Source organism: Geotrypetes seraphini, chromosome 9 (assembly GCF_902459505.1).
Source record: "Geotrypetes seraphini chromosome 9, aGeoSer1.1, whole genome shotgun sequence".
Classification (NCBI taxonomy): domain Eukaryota; kingdom Metazoa; phylum Chordata; class Amphibia; order Gymnophiona; family Dermophiidae; genus Geotrypetes; species Geotrypetes seraphini.
This window is the reverse complement of record NC_047092.1, coordinates 82,667,118-82,688,226: the sequence shown is the minus strand read 5'-3', so window position 1 is coordinate 82,688,226 and position 21,109 is coordinate 82,667,118. Positions and strand designations below refer to the sequence as shown.

General features: G+C 44.3%; 1 protein-coding gene and 1 pseudogene across 8 annotated transcripts in view; one reads left to right on the top strand and one right to left on the bottom strand.

Annotated features, from left to right (window-relative positions):
* Nucleotides 1-21,109, bottom strand: part of CREB3L2 (cAMP responsive element binding protein 3 like 2) — a 316,327-nt gene that overhangs the window by 261,208 nt on the left and 34,010 nt on the right. The window lies entirely within an intron of this gene.
* LOC117366636 lies at nt 8,062-12,617 on the top strand (annotated as a pseudogene).

Genomic DNA, 21,109 nt, shown 5'->3' with positions numbered 1-21,109 from the left:
GGGCGGAGCGTACTCTCGCCGCTTCCCCGAGTCTTCGGCTCTCCTGCCTCTTGTCAAAGCTTCCCCGACTTCTCCTCTAGCTCTGACCGCCTGTGCACGCTGCTCCTTTCCTTCCTGAACTCGGCACCAGCCGAGTATTGAAAGATACTGTAATCTTTTCAGCAAGCACAGCTATAAAATCTTCAACTGCTATTTGTTTCACATCTAGAGTTGCATGATCTGTTTGGATCCACTGCTTGAATTCAATCATTTCTTCAGGATCAATATCCTTGTATTCATTGAAAGGGTAGGCTTAAAGTGCACCTTTACCAGAACACTCATCACACCTGTGGAGCACACAATTTTTTGACTCCAAATTGCAAACTGATTTTCCCATTAAATCCTTATAGTCATCCTTGACTTCAGACTTTTTCTAACCTGATGATTAGGTTTCAAGAATGGATTGCAGCATGACCTTTGTAAAAAATCAAATTGCGTTAAAAACACTGCCTCATGATGGAGACAGATAGTTGAACTTTCATCAAAACTTTAAGATGTTCTTTGAGTCAATAATTTCTGATGACATGTGTGAAGGTCTTTTTATGAGTTCTAAGGCCCTCTCTGCCCTCTAGGCTGATAAATGACATTAGTGCAAGCATTGATTGTATCAATAGTTTCTGGATCCATTGCTTATTTATTATCCAAATGTTCAGAAAATAAATTCATTTTTTCAAGCTCTGGAAATAAAACATGTGAAAACAAAAGCAAAAGATAAACATCACTAACATGCCTGGTATTCCCAAGCAAATTTACTCATATCAATAAAAATGGTGTAGCATGAAACACATAGGTCCTGCTTTATAAAGCTGCACTAGCGGCTGCCGCGCAGCAAAAGCCCCAAAGCCCATAGAGATTTAAAGGGCTTCGGGGCTGTTGCCGTGCGGCTTTGTAAAAAAACAGGTAATGACATAATATTTAAATGAATTTAATTCATGATTTTCATGAAGGGATTCTTTGTAGGTTGCATTATTAGATGTGAATCCTGTTATTTGTGAAATTAAATTTTTCTCAGTGTGTTGGTTTGCTTGTTACCCCAAACATGAAGCCAAAAATTAGCAAATTGAGTTTTTGGCCAACTTTGGCATTGAGGCATCAGAAGAAAGCTTAACTTAGACTTTTAAAACTCTAAAGCTTATTAAGTACAAAAAGTTGCACCAGTAGACTAAATCTCAGGCTGATGTTAGCAATACTCTGTGTACAGGAGGCCTTTAAAGTTGCCCATTTGTTTCGTACAACACGCACAAAAATTTTAAGACCTCTACTTAGGCACCTCTTACTACATGAATTTCAGGTTTTAGGGGTTGAAACTTTGCATGGCTTAGTGCCATAAGTTAGGGTACTTAGATGCCAAGTTTCATTAAAATTAAAGATGGTAAGGTAGGGACCACTTGTACAGCTGACATGGACTGACCCAATAAGGAATTTTTTTTTTTTTTTTAACAGTACAAATAAAAGAAAAGATAAGAAAAAAAAAAAAAAAGATGTTAGAAAACTAAGAAATGGCGACGGAGCTAGTCGCATAGCTCGAGGCTCTCTCTGCATTGGAAATTTAAGTACTTTGAACCTTTTTCTTCGTACCTTCTCAGCATGCCCAAGCGCAGAGGGAAACAGAGAGGTGATCTTCCTGCCTCCTCCGCCTCTTCGCTAACGCACCAGACAGCAATAACTTCTTTTGCTGTCCCGGTTGTCCAGGGCGTTCCGGCTCATCGAGAGGGATTGATCTCGACTTCGGGATGCGAAGTCTCGCTTAGCCCAGTTGGTCCGGGAGCCCCCCCACGCCCAGGGAGAATGTCGGGTACGCCGATGGCGTTGCAGGAAGCAGCAGGGATATTATCTAATCCGCTTGCGCTGCCGGATTTACCCTTGACCCCGGAGGCAGTTTCAGTCTCGCTGGATCTATCACAACAATTGCCAGCGATGGGGGGACTAGGAGCTCATGGTGGTTCAGGGAATGGAACAATTCAATCTGACTTGGACTCTTCTGTTTCACCGACTTTTCCTGCTTCCCTCCTGACCCCATTGAAGAAACCATTGGTGATTGACTTGGAAGCACTCTGGGAGGCTATTGAAAGCCTTCATAAGGTATGCTCCTATTCTGTTACAGCTATGCAAACCTCTTCATTACAATTGAAAGAGATTGAGGGGGAAATTCAACATCAAGACCAGAGACTAGACAAATATGAGAAACAGGTCTCTGATTTACAAAAAATCTCTAATCTTCAAGTTAAAAACAAAGCAATGTTGTCTAGGAAGATTGAAAATCTGGAAAACGCCAACAGGAATTTAAATTTAAGACTAATTAATTTTCCAGTTACCAGACTACAATCACCCAAGGAACTTTTTCATCAATTCCTAATTTTAGTCTTAAAATATCCTGAGACTTCAGTGCCTCCCTTACAGAAATTATATTATTTAAATACTCCTAAACCAATGACTCAGGACATAGAAAATCAACAGACTGAACTAGATATTACAAATATTTTGGAGTCTTCATCTGCTGAAATTTCTGAAAGGGCTACTTTACTTGTGACCTTTGTTTTTTTACAAGACAAAGAAGCAGTTCTTCGTCTATTCTTCAGGGCTGAGAATGTTGAATTTTATGGTTCTAGAATAGCTATATTTCCAGATGTTTCTAAATGGACGCAGCTGCGTCGGAAAAAATTTCTAATGTTACGTCAATCTGTATTGGGGTTAGGAGCTACCTTTCAGCTGCGCTTTCCATGTAAATGTTGTATTAATTATCAAGCAAATAGATATGTTTTTTATGAACTCGATCAATTACAATTTTTCTTGGAGGGTAAAGCGGCTTCTGTATCCCCTCAGATGTCCACTGAAGTCACCAACCAGACCGTATAGTTAGTATACAATCGTTATGCTCTGTACTTATTATATGTATAATTTTGCTTATGTTATAATCAGCTATCCCTGATTTTTGCTTGATTCTCTCTCCCATAGTTGTGGACTGTTATCATGGTAATATATAAGTAATACTTAATATTTTATTTCCTATTAGGTATTATTATGTTTCTTTATCAAAGAATTTCTTTTGATGTAACATAAAGCTGAATAAATAAAAAATTAAAAAAAAGAAAACTAAGAAAAACACGAAGTGGGAAGGCAACGTAGACTGAACAAAGTCCAATCAAAAAAGCACTTTACTCCGCGGAAAACGAATAACTGAGGTGCCGTGAGCGGGCGTCAGGCGGGAAGGCACTCATGCCTGCACAGTGTGGATAGTCATGAAGTTTCTTAAAATAAGGTGACACTACACTTTTCCCTGTCCGTACTGGGACTCCATGGATGACATCACCCACGTGAGAATATGCTGCCTGCTTGTCCTAGGATACACCAATGGATGACATTAAAAAGACTTGACACAAATCGAATCCACAATTTCATTTTATATTCTGACATAATAAGTTTGAGAAGCTAGCACAGCATTTTGACTCCTGATGCAGGCTTTAGGGGCTGAAACACGATTCATGTTGTCTTTTTAATGTCATCCATTGGTTTCTGGAATAAAGGTTTTTAAATGTGACTCTTGCCATCCAATCTGTGTGTCTCCATCGCTGTTGCTCTGTGTCAGATTTCTATTTGCAGTGAATTTTGGTCTTCTGTTTTTGTGTCTCAATCTCCAATTTCAACACCTAGAGGGATCTGGAAATTAACCTGATTAAGGCAGAGGGATTGAAGAGTCTCCACACAATGGTGTTCTCCTCACCCAGATCCATAGCCTCTCCCAGGTCTGAATCTTGGAGATCAGTGAGCAAAGCTACCTCCCCCCGCAGTGGTGTGCCTGCTTGAGTAAGCAAAGGCATGAAGTCAACCGGATCATTCGTGTCATCCCTCTGTGTATCATCCCTCGTCAACTCGGGGATTCTGGACTGAAGACCTGGGACTGAAGACCTGGGAAGGGGGGACCCCCCCAACTCCAGCAAGGACGCCAAAGAAGCATGGCACCTTTTTCTTGGCTAGATAAGCTTGGTAAAGCATGTTAATAAATTCTGAGGAGAAACCCTCTTCTTGAGTAGCAACTGCCTCCTGGGAACTCTTTTTAATGCTCTTAGAAAGTTTGTTCACCTTCGATGCTGAATCTCCGGGGGCCAATTTTGATTTCTTGGACTGGCCACAGATGGAATGGGCGGTAGGACCCCCCAAAGGGGTTAAGGTAACCAGGGTCGACGAAGCCTCGCCCCTCTCATGCGCTGCACGGCACATGGAACATGGCTGCTCGCTAGACAGCCATCCACTGCCCTGAGAAGTCCATCCAAGTAGTTTTCTTGCAAAACAAAGCTTGTAGAGACAAAAAAATAACTTTAAATTCAAATCAGGAAAATCCAAGATAACCAACACAAGAGCAATTTTCAAAGGAAAATAGCTCAGGGAATGCGTTTCCAGAGGAGGTGGTTGAGCAGAGTACGGTTTTGGGTTTCAAAAAGGGATTGGACGAGTTCCTGAAGGGTAAGGGAATCCAGGGGTACAATTAGAGGGTTACTATACAAGACAAAATGCTCTTGAGTAATAGATCACTACAGGTCATTGACCTGGGGGGCCGCCGCGGGAGCGGACTGCTGGGCATGATGGACCTATGGTCTGACTCGGCAGAGGCAATGCTAGAAAAAAAACCAACAACAACAAAAAAAACCGCAAGAACCCTCCAAAATGCAGCAATTTTAGGATATTAGGGATGGGGGGACCTAGGGCTAACTTCCAAATTGCCCAAAATCTACTTTGTGAGACCCCCTCAAAATCGCTGTGATAGGCTGTCAGCTCTGTACTCCCTCAGTGTGCCACGCTGTGCTGGGAGCTGCAGTAAAAGAAGCTGAAACAGCTTATAGGGAAGTCCTGTGCCTCAACAAGTCTTGTAACTTGGACTGCTGGTCTTCTTACTGCCCATCTAGCTGGAGACCTCCGCTAACCCCGGGAATTGCCGCACACCTGATCTGGCAGAGGAATGCAATCAGCCCCGATCCTGATTACACCTCCACCGAGCCATGCAGCCTGCACTCAAACTCACTAGCGGACAAACCTGGGGTGAGCCAGCTCCCAAGGGAACAGTCCCTATCACCAGTCTGAAACTGCAGGCTGTCCAGGAGGAGAACTGCAAAGCAGACAACCTCTTGGAAGCAGACTTTACTCACAAAGTCTGCGATCTCCCGCAGCCAGAGCTATTCCCAAGGGGAACCTCTGCAGCATGAGGGTTGAACGTTAAGGTCCTTCCCGAGGTTCAAAAAAAGAATGAAGAAATAGCTAAAGTACAAAATAGCTAAGTTCAAAAGTTTTACAGTTATATAAGAAAAGTTTATTGATTTACTCAAAACAAGCGTATAGAGAACAAGAATTTTTAAAAAAACTGAGGTCTGATGATGAATAAAAGCCAGAAAGAGAAGCAAGCCTTCAAATAATCTGGCTGGTGGTTGGCTGTTACTGAAGACCATAGAGGTACTTAGAAATGTATTATCTGAAAAAAAGATTGCTTAGAAATTAGGCACTTTGAAGTTTATTATATGCCGTGGTGGATTGATGGTGTATATTACATAGACAACGTCATAAACAACATTGGGCTATTTCAATACATCAGTACTCTGGAAATCAGGCATAAGAGAGGAGATATGATAAAGATGTTTAATGTACAGGTGGTGAGCCTTTCTCAAAAGAAGGAAAACTCTGGCATGAGAGGGCATAGGATGAAATTAAGCGGTAAGTTTCAAGAGTAATCTAAGGAAATACTTCTTTACAGAAAGTGTGGTAAATGCTTGGAATAGTCTCCTGGCACAAGTGGTGGAGACAAAAACTGTGTCTGAATTCAAGAAAGCGTGGAACAGGCACATGGGATCTCTTAGGAAGGAGAGACAGAGAATGCTGTGGATGGGCAGACTGGATGTGCCATTTGGCCTTTACCATTATATTTCTATATTTCTAAGAGATTTCCTCAATCTCTCCAAAGCATTCATTACTGCCTTCCATCTACAAAAGGTGGTGGGCCCTGGTGTAGAAGTCCAGAGAGGGAGGGAAGGAAGGAGGGGTCCAAAGAGACGTGCATATGCCGGGCCGAGGGGGGGGAGGTAAAGAAATAATAGGTCTAAAAACATAGGAGAGGGAGAGAGATGGTGGACAATGGGATGGAGGGAGGGAAGGAACAGAAAGGGAGAGAAGTTGGACACAAGGGATGGTGTGGAGGGGGGAATAGATATACTGGATAGGAGGGTAGTTGGGAAGAGAAAGGGGGTGGACTCTGGGGTGGTGGGGAAGGAGGGAGTGATGCTGGATGAAAGGATAGTTGAGAAGAGGAGAGATGGTGAATCTGGGGATGATAGGGTCCATCGCTGCGGGGATGGAGACTAAAAAAAAGGAACAATGCCAGACCTCCGGGGGAAGAGAAGGGAAACAGAAGGGGAGGACAGAGATGGATGGTGAATGGTTAGCACGGAGAAAGAAGAAAATGACAAATAGGCAGGAGACCCTGGCAAGCGAGTTATCAAAAGACAACCAGAGCGTGGGACCAACATGATTTGAATAATGACCAGACAACAAAAAAGTAGAAAAAATAATTTTATTTTCTGTTTTGCGATTACAATGTCAGATTTGAAATGTGTATTCTGCCAGAGCTGGAGTTAGACAGCAAGCATGAACTAGGACCTATAAGAGAGAAGAAAAATCTTTTTTATTTATTTTGTTTATATCACAGAGCCAGTGTGGAGTTGGAGAGGTTGTAACCCTATACTTCTACTAAGACTAAGGGGTCCTTTTATTAAGGTACGCATTTAGCGCGCGCTAGTTCGGTTAGCGTACCTTAGTAAGAAATTCAGCCCGTGACTTAGCCCCATATGTGATTGAGTTTGACACTCCTGCTCTACAATTAAGAAATTCCTTCTAAAAGGACTTAAAGAACTCAAACAATCAGAAGTATATTAAGTCATGTCACCATGTATGCCATTATTTCTTAACCTTGTTCTACAGCCTAAAATAGAAATGCAATTTTAAAAAAATAGAATACAGTGTTCTCCATAGGGCCTTTTAGCCAGGCGCTCTGCCCAGCTAATTAAGATGACCGCCCGGCTGTCATCTCGATCGCAATCCTGCTGCTGCCACCGCTACTCAACATTAAAAAAACCTTCTCACCAGCTTGGAGATTTCCCGGGCTGACTCGGCACAGCCTGAATCGCAGCAGCCTGACTTTTTTATTTTATTTTTTTTTAATTTTAACACCAGCAAGTGACTTGAACCCATGCTCCGGGGCTCTAACGTGTGCGGCTTCCCTTCTCTCCGAAACTGGAAGTCACGTCCCTGGGGGTGGGGGGGGAAGAGAAGAGAAGGGAAGCCGGCACACACACGTTAGAGCCCCGGAGCAAGGGTTTGCTAAGACGGGAGACAAGTCAGCAACGGAGGGAAGCTTATAACTTGCACTTGTTTGCTTCGAGCCTTCCTCGCTGCCGGGTCCTGCCTACTTTCTGTTTACGTGAAGGCAGGATCCGGCAACGAGAAACGCCCAAAGCAAGCAAGAGCAGCAAGTTGTAAGCTTCCCTCCGTCGCTGACCTATGGAAGATAGGTCAGTGATGGAGGGAAGCTTACAACTTGCCTTAGTCCAGCCCTGCACAACATACAGTCTGCGGGCCACATGTGGCCCGAAACGGCTCTCACTCCGCTCTCCTGCCCATGGGGGTTCAGACCGTGCCAGCTTCTCCCACTGACAGGAACCACCAGCTGGAAGCGTCACTCGTGCGCACCCCTCAAGAATAGACTTCGATGCGAGAAGGGGAAAGGGGTGTTGAGGGAAGTTGAGCTGTGAAAATACGTGTTTCCTTTTTCTCTTCACTGAGGCAGGAAGGCCTGGGAGCAGGAGAAGCATCCCAATTTGCCTAGAAATGGCTCGATGCAAAGCCGTTCTGCGGTCGCGTGTGGGATCCTGTGCCTCGCAGCAGGCTCCTGACAAGAAAGAGAAAATCCAGAAGATAATACTTCCAAGGATAGGAGGATTGGGAAGACGATGTGAATATGAAAATTTGCAGAAAGAAGACAATATGGAGCAGCCTTTTTCTGTTGGCTCACTGAAGAAACTGGCAGCAATGCCTGACCATACAGATATCCTTGAGTCCTGAAGAGCGGGTGCGTGCTTTAAGTAAACTTGGCTCCAATGTCACAATCAATGAGGACATTACTCCATACCGCTACTTCTGATCCGGGGTAGAGATGGAACGGATGGCAGCTGTATATTTAGAGGAGGGAAACCTGGAAAATAAATTTGTTCTTTATAACAAGTTTATAATATTGTTTGTAGAAAAACTACCTAATCATCGAGACTATTGGCAGTGTGCTGTACTAGAGAAACAAGATATTATGAAGAAATTGAAGGATGTGGCCTTTCCCCGAACAGATGAGTTAAAGAAAACTCTTTTAAAGAAGTATGGAATGGAATACCAGGAACACACCCAAGGCAGGAACAAACTGCAGACCAAATACCTACAGAAATTTGAGCAGCAGCAAATGATCGAAGAAGAAAAGAAGCAAATTGTACAGATGCGGCAAAAACAGTTTAACTATTTTGAAGATCAGCTCAGGAGGCAAGATTTAGCCCGAGATCAGAAGAAACATTAAAGGGCATTTGAAGGCATCTGAGCAGACTGAGGAGAACATGTCTTGTTTTTCCATGCCTAAAAATACCACCTTGTCTAATGTAATCTCTGATCAGATCCTTAAGAGTGATGCAACTATGTTTGCTGGACAGTCTCCCTCCAGTAAACAAAGCTTTAAAGCCTGCAGCCATACAGAACCAGATTGTCGAAGGGCTCCGAAGTGTAGTATTGCCAAGGGATCTGTCTCACAAGTTTCTGCTGCTGGCAGATGTAATCACAGCACAAGAAATAGAGACTTGTGGCATTCTCTGTGGAAAGCTGATGCATAATGAATTTACTATTACTGCTTCCTGGAACAATTGGTGGGAGAACCGACAAGAGGAACCGCAACCTTGGACTTAGTCCTAAATGGCATAACTGGAAGGACAACAGACGTGGAAGTCACGATCCCGCTGGGGACGAGCGATCACAACATGATCAATTTTAAAATTGGCATTGGGAAGGGGAAACGAACCAAGATCCAAACCACAACTTTTAACTTCAAAAAAGGGAACTATGACAGCATGAGAGCCATGGTAAAAAAAACGACTCAAGAAAATGACAGCCAAAATCAAAACGGTCAACCAAGTATGGTCCCTACTAAAGAATACCATCACTGAAGCGCAGATTCTCTACATTCCGCAGATATCCAAAGGAAGGAAAATAAGAACAAAGGAGAACCAGCTTGGCTAACTAAGGGATGAAGGAAGTGGTAAGGGAAAAGAGGAACTCGTTTAAAAAATGGAAACACGAACGAACAACGGAAGCCTGGAACAGTCACAAGGTCGACCAGAAGAAGTGTCACAAGCAGTGTTCCCTCTAAGCGGGCGGGTGTTGTGAGCAAACTTTTTTCACCGTGAGCCAAAAATATCGGGCGCCAGCAAGTTATGAGCCAACTCGCCCGATTCTCCTCTCGCCGCCCTGCCATCTGCCGTACGCCTCTTCCGATCGTGCGCTGTGACGAGAAACGTGTGCGCTGCGATGTAATATTTTGTGCGCCAGCGCACGCCAGCGCAGCTTAGCGGGAACACTGGTTCAAATGGTTTTATTTATTTCCCCAAATTTATTTTTGTTATACGCATTGAAAATATTTGATATTGCGTTTAAATCAAAATCTCAATAAACTTGAAACGAGTGCCCGTGAGATTGTGGGAGGGTTAAATACTCAAAACTTAGAAGTTTTTGCTACGCCAGCTTTCTGGTATCTTTACATACAGTGGCGTACCTAGCATATGTAACATCCGGGGCCCATCATTTTTTGGCACCCCCCCCCATCTGTAAGAAAAACATGATTTTTAGTAACAAACCACACGTCACACATGAGTACCTAGGAAAAGGCAGCATCTTACATATTGCAGTGAGCAGTACATCAATACACCCATTGTAAAACTAAACAAGCCAGACCAGCACAGATCAATCCTACACCGTCAATCCTAACAGAAAACCATGTCTTTCGAACACACAGAACACAGAAAACACCTTCGCCTAGTAAGGAATATGTAATCACAAACTAACCCCTCCCTCTTTTACAAAACTGTAGTGTGGATTTTAGCTACGGAGGTAACAGCTCTGATGCTCATAAAATTCTGAGCATCAGAGCTGCTACCACCAAGGCTGGTGCTAAAAACGCTTCACAGTTTTGTAAAAGGGGGGATAAAATAAAAATACATAGACAAAGGTTAAATTGAACCAGCAAGAAGCTGGACTCTGCATACAATGCTTCACAGAAACAGTGACACATGTCTCCTAAAGCAATAAATAAATAGAAATTTTTTTCTACCTTTGTCTTCTGTGGTTTCTCCTTTCCTCATCTTCTTGTAACTCTCTTCCTTCCATCCACTGTCTGCCGTCTCTCTTCCCCTATATGGCATCTTCTCTCCTTCTATGCCCCTTCCAGAAACTGTATGCCTCCCCCTTCCATCTCTCCTTTCACCCCATTGGTCTGGCATCTCTCTCCTCGCCTTCCCTCTCCCACACCTCTCCTCATAGTCTGGTATCTCCCCTTCCCTGATTCTCTGGCATCTCTCTCCTTTCCTTTTCTTCCATCTTTCGCTCCCCCTCCATGCTCTCACATCTCCCCCTTCCTTTTCCCTTAGACTGGCATACCTTCCTCCTACGCTCCAAGCCCTGGCATCTCCTTTAATTCCCTCCCTCATCTTCCTTCTCCCTCCAGCTGGGTACCGCAACACTCTTCCCTGCAGCTCTGCACTTCCCCACAATTGCCATGCTTCGGTTCCTCTTCTTCCTTCCTTCCTCCCCCCCCCCCCCCCGCGGGACCCTGCGGCACCATCAACTCTTACTCCCTCTAATGTCGGCCCTGCAGCTCCAGACTTCCTCGCACCTTCTCCCCTCCCCCTTTGGATCGCTATTATTTTAAATGTTATAGCCGCGGAGCTGTATCCATCAGTGGAGATGTCTAACCTCGGCCTGCCCCGGAACTCTTACTGCAACAGTGACTTCCTGTTCCTGCCTAGACGGGCGGCTGCTGCAGTAAGAGTTCCGGGGCAGGCCGAGGTTAGACATCTCCACTGATGGATACAGCTCCGCGGCTATAACATTTAAAATAATAGCGATCCAAAGGGGGAGGGGAGAAGGTGCGAGGAAGTCTGGAGCTGCAGGGCCGACATTAGAGGGAGTAAGAGTTGATGGTGCCGCAGGGTCCCGCGGGGGGGGGGGGGGGAGGAGGAAGGAAGGAAGAAGAGGAACCGAAGCATGGCAATTGTGGGGAAGTGCAATCCCCCCAATGCGTCCCCTTACCTTACCGACGCGTGTGTGCGCTGTGAAGAGAAACTTTGCGCTGCGATGTAATATTTTGTGCGTGAGCGCAGGCCAACGCAGCTTAGCGGGAACACTGGTCACAAGGTGGTAAGAGACGCCAAAAAGGCCTATGAGGAAAAGATAGCGCAAAAAGCCAAAAACTTCAAGCCCTTTTTTAGATACATAAAAGGGAAAAAACTAGCAAAGGAGGCAGTGGGCCCTCTTGATGACCAAGGAATAAAAGGGTGCATCAAGGAAGACAAACGGATTGCGTATAGGCTAAATTCATTCTTCGCATCTGTCTTTACCGAGGAGGACACTGCATCAATGCCCGAACCAGGGAAAGTATTCAGGGGAGAAATTGAGGATAGCCTCATCACAGTGGATGTGGACTTGGACATGATATACTATCAGATCGACAGACTAAGAAGTGACAAGTCCCCTGGACCGGATGGAATTCACCCGAGAGTGCTAAAGGAACTTAAGATAGAAATCAGAGAGCTTTTACAAACCCTAGCTAACTTGTCAATTAGAACCGGAAGAATACCAGACGACTGGAAGATAGCAAATGTCATTCCAATCTTCAAAAAAGGATCGAGAGGAGAACCGGGCAACTATAATAATAATATAACTTTATTCTTATATACCGCCAACAATCTTGCGACTTCTAGGCGGTTCACAAAGAAGAGAAACTGTACAGACAGCGACTTACAGAGTATAGCTGAGAACATCTGATAGTAACAACAGTGATAATAATAGCAACAGTTTATATACTGCAGACCTGTGAGTCTTACGTCTGTTCCTGGGAAGATGATTGAAGCATTAATCAAGGTGACAGGACTAATGTCAGAAAGTTCTGTTTTACACAGCGAGTGGTGGACGCTTGGAATGCTCTCCCGGAGGAGGTAGTGACGGAAACCTCCATTATGGGATTCAGCGCAAGTTGGATGCATACCTCCTTGCAAATCACATTGAGGGATACGGGAAAATAAGGTCTTCATCAGGGAACACCTAGGTCTTAAACAGAGAATACCTGGATTGGCCTCTGCGTGTGCGGGTCACCGGACTAGATGGACCAAAGGTCTGATTCGGTGAAGGCATTTCTTATGTTCTTATGTAATAGTGCCAAAGCAGTCTGCTGGACCAGACTACAGTACTGTGATATGGAGAATGTGGAAGAATTATTCATTGTTCAAGATCAACATAATCTCCTCACAGAAGAAAGACAGAGAGAAAGAGAGGCCTGGACCAAAGGGGAAAGATAGGAGGCAGATGCTGGAGAGGGGGGAGAGAAGGGAAGGAGATAGAGATGCCAGACCATGGGGTGGAGTAGGAAGGAAGGAAAGGAGAAGAGAGAGATGCCACAGCATAGGGGAGGGGTGGAGACAAAAAAATGGAGAGGGGGTGAAGCTGAAATGAATCATGTACAAAGGAGAGAAAGGGCACAGAATATAGAGTTTATTGAAGGGACAAAGAAAGAGGGAAGATGCCATATGGAACAGAGAGAGGGCGGACACTGGATGGAAAGGGAAGAGAGGGTGGACAGTAGATGGAAGGGGTAGAGAGAGAGAGAGGACAGAGGCTGGGTGGAACGGGCAAAGAGAGAGGACAGATGTTGCATGGAAGGGAGCGAGGACAAACGCTGAATAGAAAGAAGATGAGTAAAGCAGAAACAACAAAAGATACAAAAAAATTTTTTGTTGCTTTACGTAGAATCAAGTAGTATTGTAACTGTACTGATTAAAGTTTATAAATAAGAAATGGAAATAAGGCAATTTTGGGAGGACTAAACCTTTTTCCTCAGGTCAGGACAGGATACCATAAAGCACAGTTACTTACCGTAACAGTTGTTATCCAGGGACAGCAGGCAGCTATTCTCACATGTGGGTGACGTCATCCAAGGAGCCCGGATGCGGACAGCCTTGCAAGCAGACTTGCATGGAGAAATGTAGAAGTTTTGAGTCTGCCGCACCGCGCATGCGCAAATGCCTTCCCGCCCAGCACAGGGTGTCTCCTAAGTTCAGATAGCTAGCAGAGAAGCCAACCAGGGGAGGTGGGTGGATTGTGAGAATAGCTGCCTGCTGTCCCTGGATAACAACTATTACGGTAAGTAACTGTGCTTTATCCCAGGACAAGCAGACAGCCTATTCTCACATGTGGGTGACCTCCAAGCTAACCAGAATGGGATGGTGGGATTGTTGGCAACTTAGGAGAATAAATTTTGTAATACTCTCTGGCCAAAATGGCCATCCCATCTGGAGAAAACATCCAGACAATAGTGAGAGGTGAAAGTATGAACTGAGGACCAGGTGGCAGCTTTGCAAATTTCCTCAATAGGAGTGGATCTGAGGAAAGCTACTGAAGCCACCATGGCTCTGACTTTGTGGGCTGTGACTCGACTCAGTAGATGCAGTCCAGCCTGGGCAGAAAGAGATACAAGCAGCCAACCAGTTGCAGATGGTATGCTTAGAAATTGATGTCCCAACTTGTTTGGATCGAAGGAGACAAAAAGTTGAGGAGCAGATCTGTATACTTTGGTGCGTTCCAAGTAGAAGGCCAAAGCATATTTACAGTCCAGAGTATGAAGAGCTGATTCTCCAGGATGAGAATGAGGTCTTGGAAAAAACACTGGAAGTACAATAGATTGATTGAGATGAAATTCTGAAACCACTTTAGGTAAGAATTTAGAATGAGTACGAAGGACTACCTTGTCATGATGGAAAACTGTGAAAGGTGGATCAGCAACTAATGCTTGCAGCTCACTGACTCTTCAAACAGATATGAGGGCAATGAGAAACACCACTTTCCAAGTGAGATACTTCAGATGAGCCGTAGACATTGGTTCAAATGGAGGCTTCATCAATTGAGCAAGAACATGGAGATCCCAAACCACTGGAGGCGATTTGAGAGGAGGTTTAACATTGAAAAGTCCTTTCATAAATTTGGAAACCACCGGATGAGCAGAGAGGGGTTTCCCTTCAATAGGCTGATGAAAAGCAGCAATTGCACTGAGATGGACTCAAATGGATGTATACTTGAGGCCAGAAGTAGACAAGTGAAAAAGGTAATCCAAGACAGAAGCCAAGGAGGTATCTCGAGGCTCTATGTCATGAAAGATGCACCACGTAGAAAATCTAGTCCATTTTTGGTGGTAGCATTGTCTAGTAGCAGACTTTCTAGAAGCCTCTTTAATGTCTCTTACAGGTTGAGACAACTCAAGAGGAGTTATGTTGAGTTATGTTGAGACAACTCAAGAGGAGGCAGAGACTGCAGACTAGGATGAAGTAGAGATCCTTGACTCTGTGTAAGCAGAGACGAAAAAACTGGTAGAAGGTATGGCTCCCTGCTGCTGAGTTGTAGTAGAAGGGAGTATCAAGGTTGTCTCGGCCACCGAGGAGCTATCAGAATCACGGTGGCATGATCGTTCTTCAACTTGACAAGAGTTTTGAGAACGAGAGGGAATGGAGGGAATGCATACAGGAAGAGATTCATCCATTCCAGTAGAAAATTCATCTGCTTCGAGGCGATGAGGAGAATATATCCTGGAGCAGAACTGAAGCAGTTTGTGGTTGTGGGGAGATGCAAAGAGATCTATCTGAGGAGTTCCCCACTGAGAAAAAATGTGATGAAGAGGCGAGGAATTGAGTGTCCATTCGTGAGGTTGCAGAAGATGACTCAATTTGTCCTCCAAACAGTTTTTCACCCCTTGGATGTAAACAGCTTTTAGGAAGGTGTTGTGGAGGATTGCCCAGTCCCAAACCTTCACAGCTTCTTGACAAAGGGAGAGAGATCCCATTCCTCCCTGCTTGTTGACATAGTACAGGGCGACTTGGTTGTCCATTCAGATGAGGACTACATGGAATAGCAGGTATAGCATAAGGACTCTCTAGATTTCTTTTGAAAGTTTGAGACAAAAGCCTATTAAGAGGAAGCTTGAGGGACTTCGCAGGAGGCTGAGGCAGATGCATTTCCTCTAAATACTTCTTAGAATATTTAGAACCAGCATCAGATTTAATTTCCAGGTCGTCAGCCATTTGACGAAGAAATGAGGAAAAAGATAATTGATCTGCTAGAGCCTGGCCTCGAGAAGGACTCGATGACCTCGAGGCACCTCGAGTGGAGAAGGAAGGCGAAGTCACTCTAAAGTACTGGTAACCCAAAGAATACATAGACTTGGAGGAGGCATTGGAATCAGCTGAGTCCTTGGGGTCTGGAAGTGGAGACCTCGGTCGAGGAGTTGGAGGCCTCGAAGAGCTGGAAAGTCTCGATTGAAGCCTGGACGAGAAAGGCTATTCTGCGGAAGAAGACCTGCACCTTGATGGATGCTTCGATGAGGGCCTCAATCTATGACGAGAGTGCTGCCTGGAAGTAGGTCTCGGTTGAGATCGAGGAGAGGTCGCCCTATGCCTGGAGAAGGGCACTGCCGCTGGTGAATGAATAGGGCTAGAAGCTGTAGATCAAAACCCCATAGACTCAGTGGTTTGGATCAAGGAATCTTGAAACACTCGCAAAGACTCGACTCCTTGCATAGAGTGTGTAGATTCCAGACCAGACACTCGCAAAGGCACAGGCAGGGACTCGACCTCGCGGGAGACTGCTGATTGCCCAGGCTGGACTGTAGGAAACAGAGACGAGGCAGGAATGTATTTGGTCAGTAACTGAATCATTTCTGCTTCAACATGTTCTGGAAAGAAGCCTGCAATTGTGGATCCAAGTCTGAAACTGGACCACTTGCTGAGGCTATAGGCTCTGAGGTAGAAGCATGCTTTGGCTTGGACTGATGCTTGGATAACTTGAGGACCACCGCATGAACCTTCTGCTTAGGTATCTGACCTGAGGGAAGCTCAGGGGAAGATAAAGCAGGTGTACTCGAGGCCAAAGACGATCCAAACGAGGAAGGTCCGATGAGACTCAAGGTCGGTGTTGTGGAAGCAGAAGGACCCCCAGCTGAAGTCTGGACCGAGTCAGGCCCAAAGTCGAGGGTATAGCCGAAGAGTCCATCCTGAACAGCTTTTCCACTTGAACTTGACGACGTTTAAGGGCTCGAGGTTGAAGAGTAGCACAGCGCGGGCACTATCCTAGGGATCCCACTCCTTAAGCCAAGGGAACCTGTCACCAGGAGTGGGATCCCTAGGATAGTAGACTTGGGGGTGGGTCAGTAGAGTGGGCAGACCTGATGGGCTATGGCCCTTATCTGCCGTCATCTTCTATATTTCTATGACTTCGGACTATGGTCAGGACTGAGACACTTAAAGACACCAGCAGTGTGGGTCCGTGAGGGAAATCGCATGCTGGCACTGGCAACACTTCTTGAAGCCTGTTACTGGCCGGGACATAGAAGGGAAGATAGCCGCTGCAAAGTCGAAGCCTGTGGGCGACAGTCGACGAAAAATTAAGTCTTTTTTTTTTTTTTTAAGAACTAACACAAACCGTGGTGAAGAGAAGGCACAAAGCAACGAAGTTTCACGAAGAGCGTCAAAGACAGACTTCTCAGCTCTGCAGAAACTGAGAACTGAGGAGACTTGCCCTGTGCTGGGCGGGAAGGCACTCACGCATGCGAGGTGCGGCAGACCCGAAACTTCTACGTTTCTCCAAGCAAGTCTGCTTGCGAGGCTGTCCACATCTGAGCTCTGTGGATGACGTCACCCACATGTGAGAATAGCTACCTGCTTGTCCTGAGATAACAGCTGTATACTGTACTGACTTGAAGAAAGATCTGGCCTCTGAAAGTTAACTGAAAAAAATGGATTAGTCCAATAAAATGGTATTTTCTTATTTCTCATTATTTGTTTTATTTCTATTTGTTAATTTGTAAAGTGGTGATTGTTATATAGAAGTTTTTTCAAATTTACATCTACTGTTTTTATATTTTGCAAAGTATTAGGGGACGTCACTGTTTCTGTGGTGTTTCATTGTATGCAGACTGGTTTCTTGGTTCAGTTTAACTTTTGTCTAAATATTTTAATTTTTAGTTTGTGATTATTCCATATTGGGCGAGGGTGTATCTGTGTTCTGTGTGTATGAAAAGGACATGGCTTTCTGTTAGCATCGACTACAGGATCAATTGACTACAGGATCTGGCTTGTTTAATTTTACAATGCGTGTGTTGGTATTCTAATGCTCACTACAGTGTTTAAGATACTGCCTTTTCCTAGATGCATCCTTGTTGTGTGACTCATGAATTATTACTAAAAATAACTATTTTATATAGAGGAGGGGGTTGTTAAAAAATGATCAGCACTGGCTGTCATATATACTAGGTACGCCACTAGATTTAATTACCCTATTCTAACTTTACTGTTGATGTAGGTGTTGTCGTCCCACCCACCGACACACACATCTAATATAATAAAACGGTAAGCCGCGCATGCGCACTTCCTATGCGTGCGCCGGTTTTCCGTGAGATGTAGCGACCCATAGGAAGTGCGCATGCGCGGCTTATGGTCTGGCCTCATGCGAGGCAAGACAAGTGCGTATGCGGGCCCTTCCCTGCTCTCCACCTGCGGAGCGGCGGCTGCAGTCCGCTAGCACCCCCTGCCCTCTCCGGTGCCTCCCGGCTCCAGAGGCGTAGGCAGCACTATAAACACGCTGCTTCGCACCCTTCTCTACCGATTTCCTCTGCCGCGTCTCTGATGACATCATCGGAGACAGACGCGGCAGAGGAAATCGGCAGCAGAAGGCCACGAAGCAGCGTGTTTAAAGTGCTGCCTACGCAGCTGGAGCCCTGAGGTTTGTCGGCGGTGGGAGGGTCAGGAGCAGACCGGATCGACAACGGCAGTAAAAAAAGGGAGAGGGGCCGAACGGAGCAGGGAAGAGAAGGTAAGAGAAGGGAAAGGGGGGGTGGGGGAAAATGCTGCTACTGCTTCTGCACAGGAAAGGGGGGAATAGGAGGGAAATGCTGCTGCTGTTGCATAGGGAAGTGGGATGGAAATGCTGCTGCACAGGGAACTGGGGAAAAATGACAGAAAGAAAGAAAGACACAGGGGCAGGGAGAGGGACAGAAAGACAGACAGAGAAAGGGGGCCAGAGAGAAAGTCAGCGGGAGAGGGAAAGGGGGCTGCTTTGGGGAGAGGGGTGTGCTGGGGGGAAGACAGAAGGGGACATGGAGAGATAGGGAAAGGGGGCTGCTTTGGGGGGAGGTGTGCTGGGGACAGACAGCTTTGCTCTGGGGGGGGAAGACAGAAGAGGGCCATGGAGAGACATTTGGGGGGGAGGTGTGTGATGAAGACAGACAGACATATATTCTAGCACCCGTTAATGTAATGGGCTTAAAGACTAGTACACTATAAAGAATTAAAGTTGTATTAACATCAAACAGCTTTCAAATGACATTATAAGCAAATAAAAATAAAATATTTTTAATACATTGCTAATTATTACCTGCATCTTTACCTAAACTGTTTTGCCCTAACTCTCACTTTGATCTTTATCTGCTACTTTTTCATTTTGCTGTAGTGCAATCACACAGGTCTCCTTCAAAGCTCAGTAGCACCTCTCCATAAATTATGTGGAAGAGGTCTGGAAGTGGGGATCGCATCTATTTCATATCCTCAGTGAGACCTCAGGAAGGAATCTAGTGATCAAAACATTATTAGAGGTGCTGTACAGCCATATCTTGTATGACTGGATGAGTTATATTTACCTTTTTTTCAGTTGTTTAAATTCATGCAGAAATAAATGGCTAAATTGAACCTAATGACTTCATTAACGGGTTATTCCATGTCAAGTGATCAAGGGCTCCCTGCATGACCATCACGGATTTTGATAAAACTTTATGCACAAAGTCCCACATGTATCAAACGAACTTTGGTAAAGTTTTAGTTTCGCCTGTGGAATATTCGTGGAGATATAGCCATTTGTTTGACCCCATACTGCAATGACATACAGTACGATAGTGACATTCTGACAACTTTGAGACACAATATCTCACGAGCTATGTTTCCAAAAAAACTGAAACTTAGCTACCCTGCACAACTTTTGGAACTCTATTCAGTGCTACCAATAATAATTTTTGTCGAGCACTGAGTGAATGGCTGAATTACAGTAAACTTGGCTGAAAAAATTAGTGCTCCAAAAAAAGTCAAAGTTTGACATTACTTAGCTCCCACAATAATTGAGTAATAAATGCGAAATTTGGCGCATAATGTCTCAGTACAACGTTGTTTTCAAAAGTATAATTTCAACCTCCAAGCTCTTTCCATTAGTTTACAAATTAAGTGTAAAGTTGCTAATTTGTGTAAAAAGGCCAAAAATAGGGTATTTTCAGCCTGCTTTTACAGAAAAATACCTTTTAGAAACTCTTTCAAATCAGTCTCATTAGAAAGAGCATATTTCAAACCTCCTAGAAAAGTGGGCTTCATTTTTCAACGCAGGTTAACAATGCCCGAAAAAGGGGGACAAAGTTGGGAGATGTCACCATGGCAACGGCCTACGTTCCAACTTACAATTATGTCACTTTTCACACTGTTTTTCCCTGTTTATTTTTACTCAAGCTTTGGGTACAATTATAGTGTTCTTAATTAATGATTATTCCTAACTAGAAATTGAGGTGATAATTTTGTTGCATGCAGATCACAAATTACAACTTGTTTTCTTTTTCAGATCCACATTATTATTAATTCAGTTTAAAATGGATGCAAACGAATCTTGTTGTCAAAGTGTCATGACGGCACATTTTATTCTAAAAAATGTGGGCTCATTTTTTTACATAATTTGTCAACCGATGAAAAATTGCTTATCACTCGGCGCTCTGAAGTTGAACTGATGGATAAAGACCAAATCTGCCTCCACCACAAAGCAAAGTATCTCGACAAATACGAATTAAAGCAAACATCGTGTTGTAATCCATTTGAAAAGAAAAATCACATTGTTCAAAGTGGATTGTTAAAAGTCGATCTTGCCATGTCTAATGATTTTAGAAAAGTGGCAAAAATAAATATCAAGCCAGGTCAGAAACTTTGCAGTAGGTGCAAAGCCCAATACGTTTCAATGAGTGAAGCTACTGCAGCATCTTCATCTTCAGACGATTTTGATATCAGCATCTCCGATGCAGTTGATCAAAGCTTGACTGCTTTAGGAACCTCTCCATTGAAAATTCGAAGGTTAGCTAGTAGAGATAAAGCCGGCTATGTGATACGAAAAATTGAACGTGTGCAGAATGTGATAGCCAAGAAGATTACATCTGCTGCTGGAGTTTCAGCTGAAGAAGTTGGGCCGTCTCGTCAGTCTGTAGAATGCAAGTTATGTGAAGATTGAAGAAATGAAAATGAAAATTGCAATATCCAACAGGTCAATGAAAGTTCAATTATTGACGATGGCCCCAAAAAGTTGGTCAATAAAGGAAACAGCAATGAAGTTTGGCGTTTCAGAGCGCATGGTCAGAACAGCCCAAAAAGTAAAGAAAGAGAAAGGCATTTGTTCTATACCTGATGCAAAAATTGGCAAGTCCCTTCCAAAAGAAATTGCAAATAGAGTTCAAGATTTTTACGAAGACGATGAATTCAGCAGAATATGTCCTGGCAAAAAAGATTGCATTTCAGTCCACCTCAATGGTTTAAAAGTACAAAAGCAAAAGCGGCTGCTGTTGTGTAATTTAAAAGAGCTGTACGTGGCGTACTGTAACAAATACGGAACTGAAATTGGTTTTTCCAAATTCTGTGAGCTCAGGCCAAAGTGGTGTGTAACCGTTGGTGCATCAGGT